General features: G+C 40.5%; 1 protein-coding gene across 1 annotated transcript in view; it reads left to right on the plus strand.

Annotated features, from left to right (window-relative positions):
• DCP2 (decapping mRNA 2) overlaps positions 1-14869 on the plus strand; it is a 45391-nt gene that overhangs the window by 8688 nt on the left and 21834 nt on the right. The window lies entirely within an intron of this gene.

A 14869-nucleotide genomic window follows, 5' to 3' on the forward strand; every position in this document is an offset into this window, starting at 1 on the left:
CTATTTATTGGACACTGCAGTAGTTCTTCCAAGGTTAAATATGTATTGACTATTCTTTCTTTTCTTTTTTAATATTTATTTATTCCCTTTTATTGCCTTGTTTTATTCTTGTAGTTGTTGTTGTTATTGATGTCATCATTGTTGGATAGGACAGAGAGAAATGGAGAGAGGAGGGGAAGACAGGGAGAGAAAGACACCTGCAGACCTGCTTCATCGCTTATGAAGCGACTCCCCTGCAGGTGGGGAACCAGGGGCTCGAACTGGGATCCTTATGCTTTGGGCCATGTGCACTTAATCTGCTGTGCTACCGACTGACTCCTGGGTTGACTATTTCTATAACAGTGTTTACATATTTGCCCATTTTTCTATGGTCCTGCATTTTCTTCTTTTCTAAGTCACACCTATACCTAGTTGCTACTTCCAAATGTCCTTCCTTTTTCCTTCTCTCTATGGGTCTTGATGAAATTGGGTTTCAGAGCCCTCTGGGAGTATGGACCAAATTTTTCTTTTCTTTCTTTCTTTTTTTTTTTTTTTTTTTTTTGGTTTTTATTTATAAAATGGAAATACTGACAAGACCATAAGAAGGGTACAAGTCTCACCACCAGAACTCCGTATCCCACCCCCCCAATAGCTTTCCTATTATTTAACCCTCTGGGAGTATGGGCCCAGGGACCAAAATTATTTATGGGTTAGGGCTTTGGAGAGGGGAGGTTCCAGGATACATAGGTGAAGTCATCTGCCCAGGGAAGTCAGGATAGAATCATAATAGCATCTGCAACTTGGTGGCTGAAAGACTAAGATAAAGCAGGACAAAACAATAAAAGGGAACCAAGAAAGTAGGACTAGAGCAGATGAGAATAGGGATCTTAGGATGGAAAGAAGCTAGGAAGTCTATTTTAGGTATGTCTATAGGGGTCTATTATGTGAGCTATTTTTGCTTGAGCTAACATGCAGGTGTACTGAAAATATTGTCTGGGAAGATGGTGTCAGAGTTGAAAATAGGGAGCAGGCTGGGCTATGGCACATCCAGTTAAGCACACATATTATCATGCACAAGGACCTAGGTTGCCCGGCTCCCCAGCTTCAGGGGATTGCTTCTTAAGTGGTGAAGCAGGTCTGCAGGTATCTTTCCCTCTATTTTTTTTTTAATTTCTTTATTGGGGAATTAATGTATTACATTCAACAGTAAATAATACAATAGTTTGTATTATGTTATATTATTTTATACAACAGTAATACAATAGTTTGTACATGCATAACATTTCCCTGTTTTTCATATAACAATATAACCCTACTAGGTCCTCTGTCATCCTTTTTGGACCTGTATTCTCCACCCACCCCAGAGTCTTTTACTTTGGTGCAGTACACCAATTCCAGTTCAGGTTTTACTTGTGTTTTCTCCTCTGATCTTGTGTTTCAACTTCTGCCTGAGAGTGAGATCATCCCATATTCATCCTTCTGTTTCTGACTTATTTCACTTAACATGAATTTTTCAAGGTCCATCCAAGATCAGCTTCTTCTTCTAGCATTTGCCCTTCTTCCGTAGCCAGTCAACAGCGTCAGGTTGAGCCTGATGTAAAGTTTCGAGACCTCCTTTGAATCTGGAGAGGTGGCAGTCATTGACTATGTGGGTCATAGTCTGTCTGAGCCGCAGGGGCAGTTCGGGTTGTCTCTGGCTCCCCAGCGATGGAACATAGCGGCACACCCGCCATGGCCTGTTTGATAGCGATTGAGGAGGGCCCAATCATAACGTGCTAGGTCAAAGCCGGGTTGATGCTTGCAGGGGTCTGTGATGAGGTGTTTGTTCTTTACCTCGGCTGACTGCCAACTCTGTTTCCAAGAGTCTGGAACAGAGAAGCTCAGTGTAGGCGTAGGAGACCAGATTGGATGACGAGACGTCAAGCGTTGGACAGGGTGGGCAAAGATATCCGCGTATATTGGCAGGTCCGGTCGAGCATAGACGTGGGAAATGAACTTAAATGATTCCGCATCCCGACGAATATCTGGCGGGACAATGTTGCTAAGAACTGGCAGCCATGGAACCGGGGTGGAACGGATGGTTCCAGAAATTATCCTCATGGAGGAATATAATTTGGAATCGACCAAGTGGACATGGGGACTACGGAACCATACTGGGGCACAGTATTCTGCAGTGGAGATGATGATCGTAGGGTGGAAGCGCTCGCGCCCCATGAAGAGCTGGCCAGTCTTGCAATGATGTTATTCCTCGCGCCCACCTTTGCTGCAGTTTTTATGAGATGTTTGTGAAATGACAGAGTGCGATCGAGAGTAACGCCAAGATAGACTGGCTGGGCTTCATGCTGGATTCTCGTACCGCCAAGCTGCACATTAAGCTCACGCGAGGCCGAGGCATGGTGTAGATGGAAAACAGATGACACCGTTTTTGCAGTGCTAGGGATTAGTCGCCATTTTTTACAGTAATCAGATATCAGAGACATGTCTTTCGTGAGTGTTTCCTCGAGGATGTCAAACTTGGATGCCTGAGTTGCACAGCAGATGTCATCGGCGTAGATGAACTTCCTTGAAGTTTCTGGAAGGTCATTGATGTAAATATTAAATAGTGTAGGAGCCAGAACAGAGCCCTGAAAACGGTGAAGTCATCATTTTTTATAGCTGAGTAGTATTCCATTGTGTGTGTGTGTGTGTGTGTGTGTGTGTGTGTGTGTGTGTGTATATCTCACAACTTGCTCAAGCCATTCATCTGTTGTCAGACACCTGGGTTGCTTCTAGATTTTGGCTATTAAAAATTGTGCTGCTAACAACGTATGTGTACACAGATCTTTTTGGATGGGTGTGTTGGGTTCCTTAGGATATATCCCCAGGAGAGGAATTGCAGGACCATAGGGTAGGTCCATTTCTAGCCTTCTGAGAGTTCTCCAGACTGTTCTCCACAGAGGTTGGACCAATTTACATTCCTACCAGCAGTGCAGGAGGGTTCTTTTGACCCCATAACCTCTCCAGTATTTGCTGCTGTTACCTTTTCTGGTGTATGACATTCTCACAGGAGTGAAGTGGTATCTCACTGTTGTATTGATTTGTATTTCTCTTGACAGAGACTTGGAGCATTTTTTCATGTGTTTCTCAGCGTTTTGGATCTCTTCTGTGGTGAATATTCTGTCCATGCCCTCTCCCCATTTTTGGATGGGGTTATTTGTTTTGTTGTTGAGTTTGGCAAGCTCTTTATATATTCTGGTTATTAGCCTCTTGTCTGATGTATGGCATGTAAAGATCTTCCATTCTGTGAGGGGTCTCTTGGTTTGGGTAGTGGTTTCTTTTGCTGTGAAGAAGCTTTTTAATTTGATGTAGTCCCATAGGTTTATACTTGCCTTAGTCTTCTTTGTAATTGGATTCACTTCATTGAAGATGTCTTTAAAATTTTATGCGGAAAAGAGTTCTGCCAATATTTTCCTCTAAGTATCTGATAGTTTATGGCCTAACATCCAAGTCCTTGATCCACTTGGAATTTGCTTTTGTATTTGGTGAAATATAATGGTTCAGTTTTATTCTTCTACATGTTCCAACCCATTTTTTTCCAATACCGTTTGTTGAAGAGACTGGTTTCCCCATTTAATAGTCTGGGCCCCTTTGTCAAAGATTAGATGTCCATAGGTGTGGGGGCTTACTTCTGGGCTCTCAGTTCTTTTCCACTGGTCAGTATGTCTCTTCATGTTCTAGTACCAAGCAGTTTTGATGACAATGGCCGTATAACACAATTTGAGATCTGGGAGTGTGATGCCTCCAGTTCTGTTTTGTTCTTCTAAAGATTGTTTTGGCAATTCTAGGTCTTTCTGGTTCCAGACAAACATTTGTAACATTTGTTCTATTCTCCTAGAAATGTGGTTGGGATCTTGATGGGGATAGCATTAAATTTGTATATGGCTTGGGTAATATATTCATTTTAATGATGTTAATTCTTCTAGCCCATGAACATGAAATGCCTTTCCACTTCTTTGTGTCTTTTTCTATTTCCTTGAGTAGTGACTTACGATTTTCAGTATACAAGTTTTTCACTTTTTTTTTTTTAATGCCTCCAGGGTTATCTCTAGGACTCAGTCCCTGCACTACGAATCCACTGCTCCTGGAGGCCATTTTTTCCCCCTTTTGTTGCCCTTGTTGTTTATTGTTGTGGTTATTATTATTGTTGTTATTGATGTCGTCATTGTTGGATAGGACAGAGTGAAATGGAGAGAGGAGGGGAAGACCGAGAGGAGGAGAGAAAGATAGACACCTCCAGATCTGCTTCACTGCTTGTGAATCGACTCCCCTGCAGGTGGGGGAGCTGGGGGCTCGAACCGGGATCCTTATGCCTGTCCTTCAGCTTAACGTCGCGTGCGCTTAACCCACTGCACAACAGCCCAACTCCCCAAGTCTTTTAAACTATAAGTAGGCTTCTTAGCTTACTCACTGACTCCTGACCAAGAGATAAAGCAGGGTGGGGCAGAAATAATCCAGTGGTTATGCAAAGAGCCTCTCATAACCCCTCTGCTAGGCCAGTGAGGTACAGGTCTTTTCCTGAGTTTCCTTGCTAGTTCTGTCCCCTGGTGTCAGCACAGGGCTTCCTTCTCCCCCCACTGCTCCAGATTCTGAGGGCGGTAGTAGTGGAGACTCACAGTTGCATTTGGTGAGTCTTAGGGGAGTCCTCTCCTCCCTTTAGCCTGTCTTCTTGTTGGTGAAACAGATTGTAGGTGGTGTCTTAACTGGTATACTGTCTGACTGTTACCAGCTGCTTAATCTCTCCCTAGGCTCCTCTGTCAGTGAGCCACATGTGTTTGCACTCACCAGTGATTTGGTGGGTTCCTGAAGTTGTTCTAGTCCTGTCTTGTTGTGGTCCCAGGTGGTCTCCTTTGGTATTCCTTGTTGACCCAGGAGAGGAGAGGAGAGGAGAGAAACACAGCTGGTGCTGCTCCATGACCCTGCCTCCAGAACAGCAATCTCTATCTTACTGTCCTCTCATTTTCTCTGTTCTATGAAATAATTACAAAAAAAAAAAATAGGTAGGAGTATAAAGTGGTCTCTGTGAGTGGTGGATTCTTAGTGCTGGCACTGAGCCCCAGCAATAACTCTGGTGGCAAAAAAAAAATAAAGAAAGGAAAAACATAATTATTGAGAACAGAGCTAGAAAGCTGGATTAGGGCAGAGAGTAGCTCCCAAACTTAGAGAAAATGTATAAATGCAATTAACTGTTTATATGAAGCTTACCCAGGGCCCATATATTCATATTTAGCAAAGGAGCCTATGTAACCTCTGAATCCCTGTCAGTCTGAGCTTGTAATTCATGGTCACAGCTGGGAACATTCTAGGTTGCTCTCATTTCAGGATCAGTCTTCCTTGAGTGGCAGAGTAGGATGGCCCTGCCTCCCTTGGAAGAGTGGGGCTGTCCCTACCATTGCTACTCTGCATTGAGGGCAAGGTCCTGGATAGGCTCACAGGAGGGCTTATGATTATATTCCTGATGGACGTGACCAGTGATCAGTGATGGTGGAGAGAGAGAGAGATATTCAAGGTCTAGGCCCATCATATCTGTGGGAATCAAAGGATTTCCTGATTAGTGTCCCAGATGATGGAATGACCTGGTATTGACCTAAAAGGCCTTCATTGAGTGAGTCGGTCTCTTGCCCTTGTCTAGCTTCAAAATCTATCTTACCTTTCCATTACCTATAGTATAATGCTTACTTCCTTAGGTGTTGAACCTCACTTCACCTTACACAAAATCATTTGTAAATATATCCTCATGGTTAGTCAAAGATATTTATTCTTAAGTCTCCTGATATTTGTAAAATGAGGTTTACAGTTCTGTTTACTTTAAAATCTAGCTAGGAGCTGAGGAGCTAGCTCAGCATTAAAACATTGAATGTTCATGTTTGATGATTCAGAAGCCCCTAGTTGAATCCCTAGTCTGTCACATGCCAGAGCTAAGTGATACTCTATCCCTACCTACCCCCCTAGTGTGAGTAAAACTTCAAAAATGTATAAATAAGGGGGTAGCGCAGTGGGTTAAGCACACGTAGCGCTAAGTGCAAGGAGCTTAAGGATCCCGGTTCGAGCCTCCAGGGGAGTCACTTCACAGGCACCTTCTCTGCAGGTGTCTTATCTTTCTCTCCCCCTTCTGTCTTCCCCTTCTCTCTCCATTTCTCTCTGTCCTATCCAACAACAAACAACATCAACAACAATAATAACCACAACAAGGCTACAACAACAAGGGCAACAAAAGGGGGAAAAATGGCCTCCAGGAGCAGTGGACTCATGGTGCAGGCATCTTTCACCAATAGTTAAACCCAAACATAAATGCAGCAGTAAACAGTACTGCAGGAAAACCATCAAAAATCAACAGGATCCAGGCAGTGACACACCCAGTAGAGCACACACTGCACCATGCTAAATGACCGGGGTGGTGGAGTAGTGGTATAGGTACCTCTACTTGTTTCATTCTCTCCCATCCCCATCTCTCTCACCCTCTAACAAAAGAAAAAAAAATAAAAATAAGGGGCCAGGAAGTGGTGCACCTGGTTGAGTGCACATTACAGTGTGCAGGAACCCAGATTCAAGCCCCTGGTGGGGGGTGGGTGGGTAGAGAAAGACCTGCTTCACCGCCTATGAAGTGACTCCCCCTGCAGGCGGGGAGCTGGGGGTTTGAGGAGAGGTTTCACGAGTGGTGGTGAAACAGTACTCCATGTGTCTCTCCCCCCACCCCTCTCAATTTCTGGCTGTCTCTATCCAGTAAATAAATTTTTAAAAAAAGATTCTCCCATTTAAAAAATAAAATAAAAAAGCAGTATAGTCATTGTGTCAGCACTGAGTCCCAGATAAAACCCTGCAAGCACAAAAAAGAAAAAAAAAAGCGAGAAAGAGTCAAAATTATTATAACTGTTGGTAGTCAAGCAGGGGAAAGTTTCACAAGCAGAAAAGTATTGCAGTTGTCTTTCTTCCTGGTGAAAGATGGAAGTTGACATCAGGGCTTGGAGGGTGGTGGTGTACTGCTGGAGTGCACACATTATCATGCATGAGGACTGGGGGTTCTAGCCCCTGGTCCCTACCTGTGGGCATGGGAGAAACTTTGAGTGCTATAGATGTCTTTCCTCTTTCTCCTCATCACTTTCTCATCCTCTGTCAAAGGGGAAAGGAAAAAGTTGTGTAGTCATTGTGGAGTCATTGTGCAGGCAGGCACCAAGTCCCAGGGATAACCCTGGTGGCAAAATAAAGTCCCAATTGTTATAACCACAGGCAGCTATTTATCATAGAAAGACTTTTTGAGATTATTTACTTTGAAGTAGCATTTTTTTTTTATATTTGATAGGACAGAGAAATTAAGAGGGGAAGGAGAGAGAGACACCTACTTCACTGCTTCACTGCTTGTGAAACCTTTCCCTGGGTGGAGAGCAGGGGCTTGATCCCTGGTCCTCATACATAGTGATGTGCGCTCTCAACTAGATGTGCCACCACACACCCCTTAGAGTAGGATTTTTTTTTTCCTTCCAGGGTTATTGCTGGGGATCAGTGCCTGCACCATGAATTCACTGCTCCTGGAGGCCATTTTCCCCCCTTTTGTTGCCCTTGTTGTAGCCTTGTTGTGGTGATTATTGTTGTTGTTGATGTCGTTTGTTGTTGAATAGGACAGAGAGAAATGGAGAGAGGAGGGGAAGACAGAGGGGTAGAGAAAGACCTGCTTCACCGCCTATGAAGTGACTCCCCTGCAGGTGGGGAGCTGGGGGTTCGAACTGGGATCCTTATGCCAGTCCTTGCACTTTGAGCCGCCACGTGCACTTAACCTGTTGTGCTACCACCCGACCCCCTAGAGTCGGATTTTTACAGCAATTAAAAACTGCTTTTTAAGTTTCAATGTAGAACAATTTAAGCAGATATTTGCAATAGATTACAAAGCTGTCACATATAAGCAAATGAAGATTATGCATATACCTTAACATTAGAAACTGTTGAGGAAGGAGCTGAGGACAATGCTACTCTTTTTTTTTTTTTAATTTCCTTTCCCTTCAGTAGATGGCAAGAAATGAAATGGAAGAGTTACATAATAGTCCCTTTTATCACCTCAGCAATAACCCTGCAGGCAAAAAAAAAATCTAGATGAAATAGGAGATCTTATTGATTTGTTCCTCTGCATCTGGGGTTAGATTAGCTCTATAGCAGTGAGGGAGTTTACCCAGCTCTAGAAGAAACAATACAATGTGTGAATTAACAGAAATTGAGGCAGATTTCCTTATCAAGTTAGAGCCCACACCCTCATTTATCCCTGACCACCTTACATAATCTGTCTTTAAATATATGGTCACATTGGTGTCAAGCTCTTCTATATATGAATTTTGGAGGGACATACTTCAGTTTAAGCAGTTGATGTTTCTGAATGTTGCATTATGTCCGTCTGCCACCTGGTGGTCCTGGAGTATAACAAGCAGTACTGTTGGTGGCATGTGCTGGTAGAACAACCAGTTTTAAGTCTTACTTGAAAAACTGATTTTTGAATAGAAGTTTATGATATTACATTGTTCTTTTATTTTTACTAAAAGACAGGTTTTTGCTCAGATTTCTAGCTGCCATTAAGTAGATTTATGCTGATATTTTAAGTACTTTGCTTTTGCATTTAAGCCATGCAGTGCAACTGATTATTAGTACACTCAGGCTGAAGTTGAATCCTTACTACTACAGTGCTTACTCTCATTTTAAGTTGATAATTGTATTTTAAATTTTGTTTATTATAGCATTCCTTAATAATTTTATTAACATTTTAAAATTTTTATTTGTAAATAGTATGTTAAAGATTGTAAGATTACAATGTGTAGTTCCACATCACACCCACCACCAGTGTTCTGTATCCCTGCCCTCCCACCTCCCAAAGATAACCCCCATAGTTCTCACAAGTCTTAGAAACAGATTGCTTGTGTTTATTATTATTATAATATTATTATTATAGTTTATGTGAATCAGATCTCTAGATTCCACAGAGTGAAATCATCTTGTAGTTTTTTTTTTTTTTTTTTACTTTTTTTTTTTCTTTTTCTTTTTTCATTTTATTCAATAGGACAGAGAGAATTTGAGAATTGTGATATAAGGGGAGATAGAGAACAAGAGAGGACATCGTCACTGCTTGTGAAATATCCCTGATGCAGATGGGGAGTGGGGACTTGAACCTGGGTTCTTATGCATAGTACTGAGTGCACTTAGCCTGGTGTGCCACAGGCTGCCCCCGTCTCTTTACTTACTTTGCTAAGCATAGTCATCTCCAGTTCCATCCATTCCCAAGGACATAATATATGTGTATTTTAAAATTTTTTTTATTATCTATTTGATAGAGATAGTTCTTGAGTCTTTAGTTTCTTGAATTGATTTCATAATGAATTACCTGAACTCTGTGTCATTTTTCCTAGATATATGTCTGGTCATTTGAGGTTTCTGTCATTACTGTCTGTTATTATTTTAGTATATGGACATGAGGTATTTTGCTATATTACAGTAGAATTGGACACGTAAGGGCTATATGTAGGAACTGAATTGAAACAGATAGTAGCAAGCAGGATGGAAGAAGTTAGGATAGTAAAGGATATCTGGATTAGTGATTTATCATCTCTTTGAACTTCTTACTTTACTAAATTAACACTTTGATTACTTTCATTCAGTGGATTTGATATAGGACAGAGATAAGAAAAATGCTTTCTAGATATTCTTGAAAGGATGTTAGGATAACCTCAGTGTATTTTTGTTGTCGTGTAACACCAGCTGCTTTTCAGAATAAGCAAATGTTACCTGTCTTGATTTTGAGATTTCCTATGGTTGGTTCTTGTATGACAGAACATGTATTTTTATTGTAATGATGTTGGCTTTAATATACATAAATAAATTTAACCTTGATAGGATTTGTATAGAGGAATTGTTGGTTTATTCTTTGTGGGTTTACATGATATAGATTTAAGGCAGAGGATTTCATTATCTGTTTATGCTAGTGCTCTTTAATTTAATTTATTTATTTACTTATTTTTTTTTTAACTAGAGCACCACTCAGCTCTGGCATATGGTGGTGTGGAGGATTGAACCTGGTACTGTGGAGCCTCAGGCATGATAGTCTGTTTGCATAACAATTATACTATTTACCCCTGCCCTGAGTAGCACATTTTAAAACCTTAGGGATTTTTACCCAATGTCATTTGAGAAGTTAATGCCATTTGATGTACCAGGAAAGTTAGCTATGTATTATAATACAGAAATGGGTTTGATTAACAATAGTCATGGTATTACATTTTTTTTGTCATTGGTATTTATACATGTAAGTGAGATTTTAATTTTTTTTTTTTTAAATCAGAGTACTGATCAGCTCTGATTTATGGTGGTGTGGGGGATTGAACCTGGGACTTTGGAGCCTCAGGCATGAGAGTGACTTTGTATTACCATTATGTTATCTACCTGTCCCCCCTGCCAGCCCTAATCTTTCAATTTCTCACTCAAGTTTATCTGGCAGAATAAAATGTTGTCTATGCCTATGACACCCTTCCAAAAATGATCATACCACTCACAGCCTATATGTCACTTTTACACAGGGCTGAGTTAATCACCCTGACCCTTTACTACAACAACCCCCACCTAGGTCTTGAAACTTCTACCTTATTCTAACTTATTTTTTTAATGGAGCTCCTTAAAGAGCAGTGTTTGCTTTATTTGCTTCTAAGCTTAGTGCCTGGGATAGTGCCTATCACTTTTTAAGTAAAGAGCATATATGTGAATAAATGTACTAAAAATTACCTTAAGCTATATCACTACTGAGGTAATTTCAAGTATAGACAGAAATAGTAAGAGTAATAGAGTAAATCCACTTACTATTTGGCCATATTTGTTGTATTACTGTAGATACATGTGTGTATGGATTTTAACATTACTGAATACTTTAGAAAAAATCACAGATGTAACACCCCTGAACTACTTCTCCATGTAGTTTTTTAAGAATGGGTTAGTTATTTTATATAATCACAGTATAATTATCAGATTCATGAGTGTAGCAGTGAGAGGTGCTATTATCTAATGGACAGTTCATGTTTACTAATTGCCCCATTATGGCCCTTTTAACAGCAGGTTCCACATCCTGTTCTCCCTCAGGAGCCTCTGCAGGCTCATGCATTGCATTTGCATTTAATTGCCTCTACAGTCTCCTTTAATCTGGAACAGTTTTTTATTCTTTTATTTAATAATGAACGAAAAGTCCGTTGGATAAGAGGAGTACAGTTCCACATAATTCCCATTACCAGAATTTTTCATCCCACACCCTCCATTGGAAGCTTTCCTGTTCTTTATCCCTCTGGGAGTATGGACCCAGGATCATCATGCGGTGCAGAAGGTGGAAGGTCCTGCTTCTGTAATTGCTTCTCTGTTAGACATGGCGTTGGCAGGTCGATCCATGCTCCCAACCTGTGGAACAGTCTTTGGTTCTTTCCTTAATACTACTTTTTTTGACCTCCAGGATTACCTTTGGGGCTCAGTGCTGGCATTATGAATCTACTGTTTCTGGTGGCCTATTTTTCCATTTTATTGGCTAGGACAGAGGAATTGAGACAGGAGGAGGATAGGGAAAGGAGGAGAGACAGACATCTTCAGACCTGCTTACCACTTATTAAGTGACCCCCTCCCCCCCGCCCCCCGCCACATGTGGGGAGCCAGGGGCTCGAACTGGGTTCTTTATGCGGGTCTTTGTACTTCTCTGTGAGCTACCACCCAGCCCTCTCCCCCATACTACTCATTTTAAGTATATATTCAGTTACATACTTAGTGCTACAAAGGTTTCAGACTACTCACAAGGAATTTATATGGCATGTTTTTTTTTTTTTGTTTGTTTTTTACTTAATTTTTCATTGCATAGATTTAGGTGACTATATATATATATATATATATATATATATATACACACACACACATACATACACACACACACACACACTTGCTGTTTACTGAAAGTTGTAAATAGAATTAAGAACCATGTGTAGATTATTTTTTGAACTTTTGTTGAAAAAGCAAACAGAATATATTCATCTCTATGTATGTGCTTACCTTTGAAAATTCCATGCAGGCCAAGGCATAGGACATTTTCTGCACCTGAGAAGATTCCTTCCTAACCCTCCTTAATCCCCATTTTTCTTCAACATCTTCTGAGGGGATCTACTACTTTGATTTAATTTTGATTTAATCAATAGTGATAGCACTATTGATTAGTTTACCTGTTTTTGACTTCTGTAGGAATAAGATTTTGTAGTAGGTGATCTTTGCATTTTAAAAGAGCTAAGGATAGAATACCTATATGATTTGGGAGTTGGGCGGTAGTGCAGTGGGTTAAGCACACGTGGCACAAAGCGCAAGGACTTGCGGAAGGATCCCGGTTCAAGCCCCCGGCTCCCCACCTGCAGGGAAGTCGCTTCACAGGCGGTGAAGTAGGTCTGCGAGTGTCTTTCTCTCCCCCTCTCTGTCTTCCCCTCCTCTCTTCATTTCTCTCTGTCCTATCTAACAACAACGACATCAACAACAACAACAAGAACTACAACAACAATGAAAAACAACAAGAGCAACAAAAGGGAAAATAAATATTAAAAAAAAAAAAGAATACCTATATGATTTGTCTACTGTTGTTGCATGTAGTGGTTATTACTGTGTAGTATTTAAATACACAGAGTCATATGGAAGCTCTATACCTACTGCCCAAAATTGTCCGTGTAATTAAGCTAGTAGATTTTCTTTTAATATATTTTTTCAACTTTTGTATTTTTTTAAAAATTTATTTATTTTCCCTTTTGTTGCCCTTGTTGTCTTTTTATTGTTGTAGTTTTTGATGTCGTCGTTGTTAGATAGGACAGAGAGAAATGGAGAGAGATGGGGAAGACAGAGAGGGAGAGAAAGAGACACCTGCAGACCCGCTTCACCGCCTGTGAAGCAACTCCCCTGCAAGTGGGGAATGGGGGCTCGAACGGGATCCTTAGGCCTGGTCCTTGCACTTTGCGCCACTTGTGCTTAACCTGCTGCGCTACTGCCCAACTCCCTTTTTAAAAAATATTTTATTTACTTATGAGAAAGATAGCAGGAGAGAGAAAGAGCCAGACGTCACTCTGGCACATGTGCTGCTGGGTATCAAACTCAGGACCTCATGCTTGAGAGTCCAAAGCTGTATCACTGTGCCACCTCCCAGACCACCTAATAGATTTTCTTAGACCTATATGTGAAAATTCTAGTTGACCTGACCTGCACATGGAATTATCATTAAAACCAAGTTAGCCATTCTGATAGTAATATAAGATGGCATGTAATCGAGTTTTTCATTGCAACTTTCCTGAAGTTTAATGTTAAACACATTGTTATCTTATTAACTTATTTTTCTGTTACTGTTTTTTTGAATATTTATTTATTGTATAGAGACAAAAACTGAAAGAGGAGGGGGAGATAATGAAGGAGAGAGACAGAGAGAGACCTGTAGCACTGTTTCACTACTCATGAAGCTTTCCCCTTGCAGGTGGGAACCAGGGGTTTGAACCTGGGGCCTTGAACTCTGTGATGTGAGTGCTTAAACAGGTGTGCCACTGACTGGCCCCCTTATTTATTTATTTATTTATTTATTTATTTATTTACTTTTTTGCCTCCAGGGTTATTGTTGGAGCTTGGTGCCTGCACTACAAATCCACTGCTCCTGGAGGCCATTTTTCCCACTTTGTTGCCCTTATTGTTACCCTTGTTGTTGTCACTATTATTATTGTTGTCATTGCTGTTGTTGTTGGATAGAACAGAGAGAAATTGAGAGAGATGGGGAGATAGAGAGGGGGAGAGAAAGATAGACACCTGCAGACTTGCTTCATTGTCCATGAAGTGACCCCCTTACAGGTGGGGAGCCAGGGTCTTGAACCGAGATCCTTAAGCCCATCCTTGCATTTTGTACCATGTATGCTTAACCTACTGCACTACCACCTGATCTCCCCCGCCCCCTACCCCCCATAGTTTTTAGCCAGAGCACTGATCAGTTCTAGCTTATGGTTGTGTGGATAATTGAACCTGGGACTTGGGAGCCTCAGGCATGAGAGTCTCTGCATAACCATTATTCTATCTATCCCTAATCTTAACTTAAACTACCTCTTTTTATTAAGTACTTCTTTTGTGATACACATTACTTTTTTAAAGTTGGATTACTTGCCTTTTTAAAAAATTAAATATTTTCCCATATCTTTTTAATTTATAGGACTTTTAGAATATATCCTGGACTTGAGTGTATTATGAATTTGATTGATTTAATGTCTATTTTTTCTCTTAAGCCATTAATCATATGGACTTAGTTCACATATTGTCTTATGTTTCTTTATAGTGTGTATATATGACATTTTATTTTGGGGAAGTGCATGGTTTTACTTATATATTTGAATGTCAGTGATGACTTATACAATGAACTGTTTCTGTGTATATTGTAACATCAGATATAAATTGAAGGAACAGGGCAAGAGAATTTTGTTTTCTAATATTTCATACATACTTTTATACCCAGTCTAAAATTTCCAGAAAGAAATACAAATATCTTCTTCTGTTTACCATTAAAATGTTGTCAGATTTGTATAGCCATGCCTTATGAAAATTAGAAGCAAAAGGCTTAGACATTTACAATTAGACATTTACAGAAATAGTGATAGAAATGAGTTTGCTGTGGGAATTACACTACATATACCTATTAGACATATAGATAGACCTTATTGGGGAAAGTAGAAACATGTACATGATCTGATGAAAAGAGACAAAAGGACTGAGTGGAAATAACTTTTCATGGCCATACCTAGAAGAGATTTAGTGTAGTGTTTGGTGTCGACCATCCCACTGATTGGTTAGGAGAATAAAG

Source organism: Erinaceus europaeus, chromosome 11 (genome assembly GCF_950295315.1).
Source record: "Erinaceus europaeus chromosome 11, mEriEur2.1, whole genome shotgun sequence".
Taxonomy (NCBI): Eukaryota; Metazoa; Chordata; class Mammalia; order Eulipotyphla; family Erinaceidae; genus Erinaceus; species Erinaceus europaeus.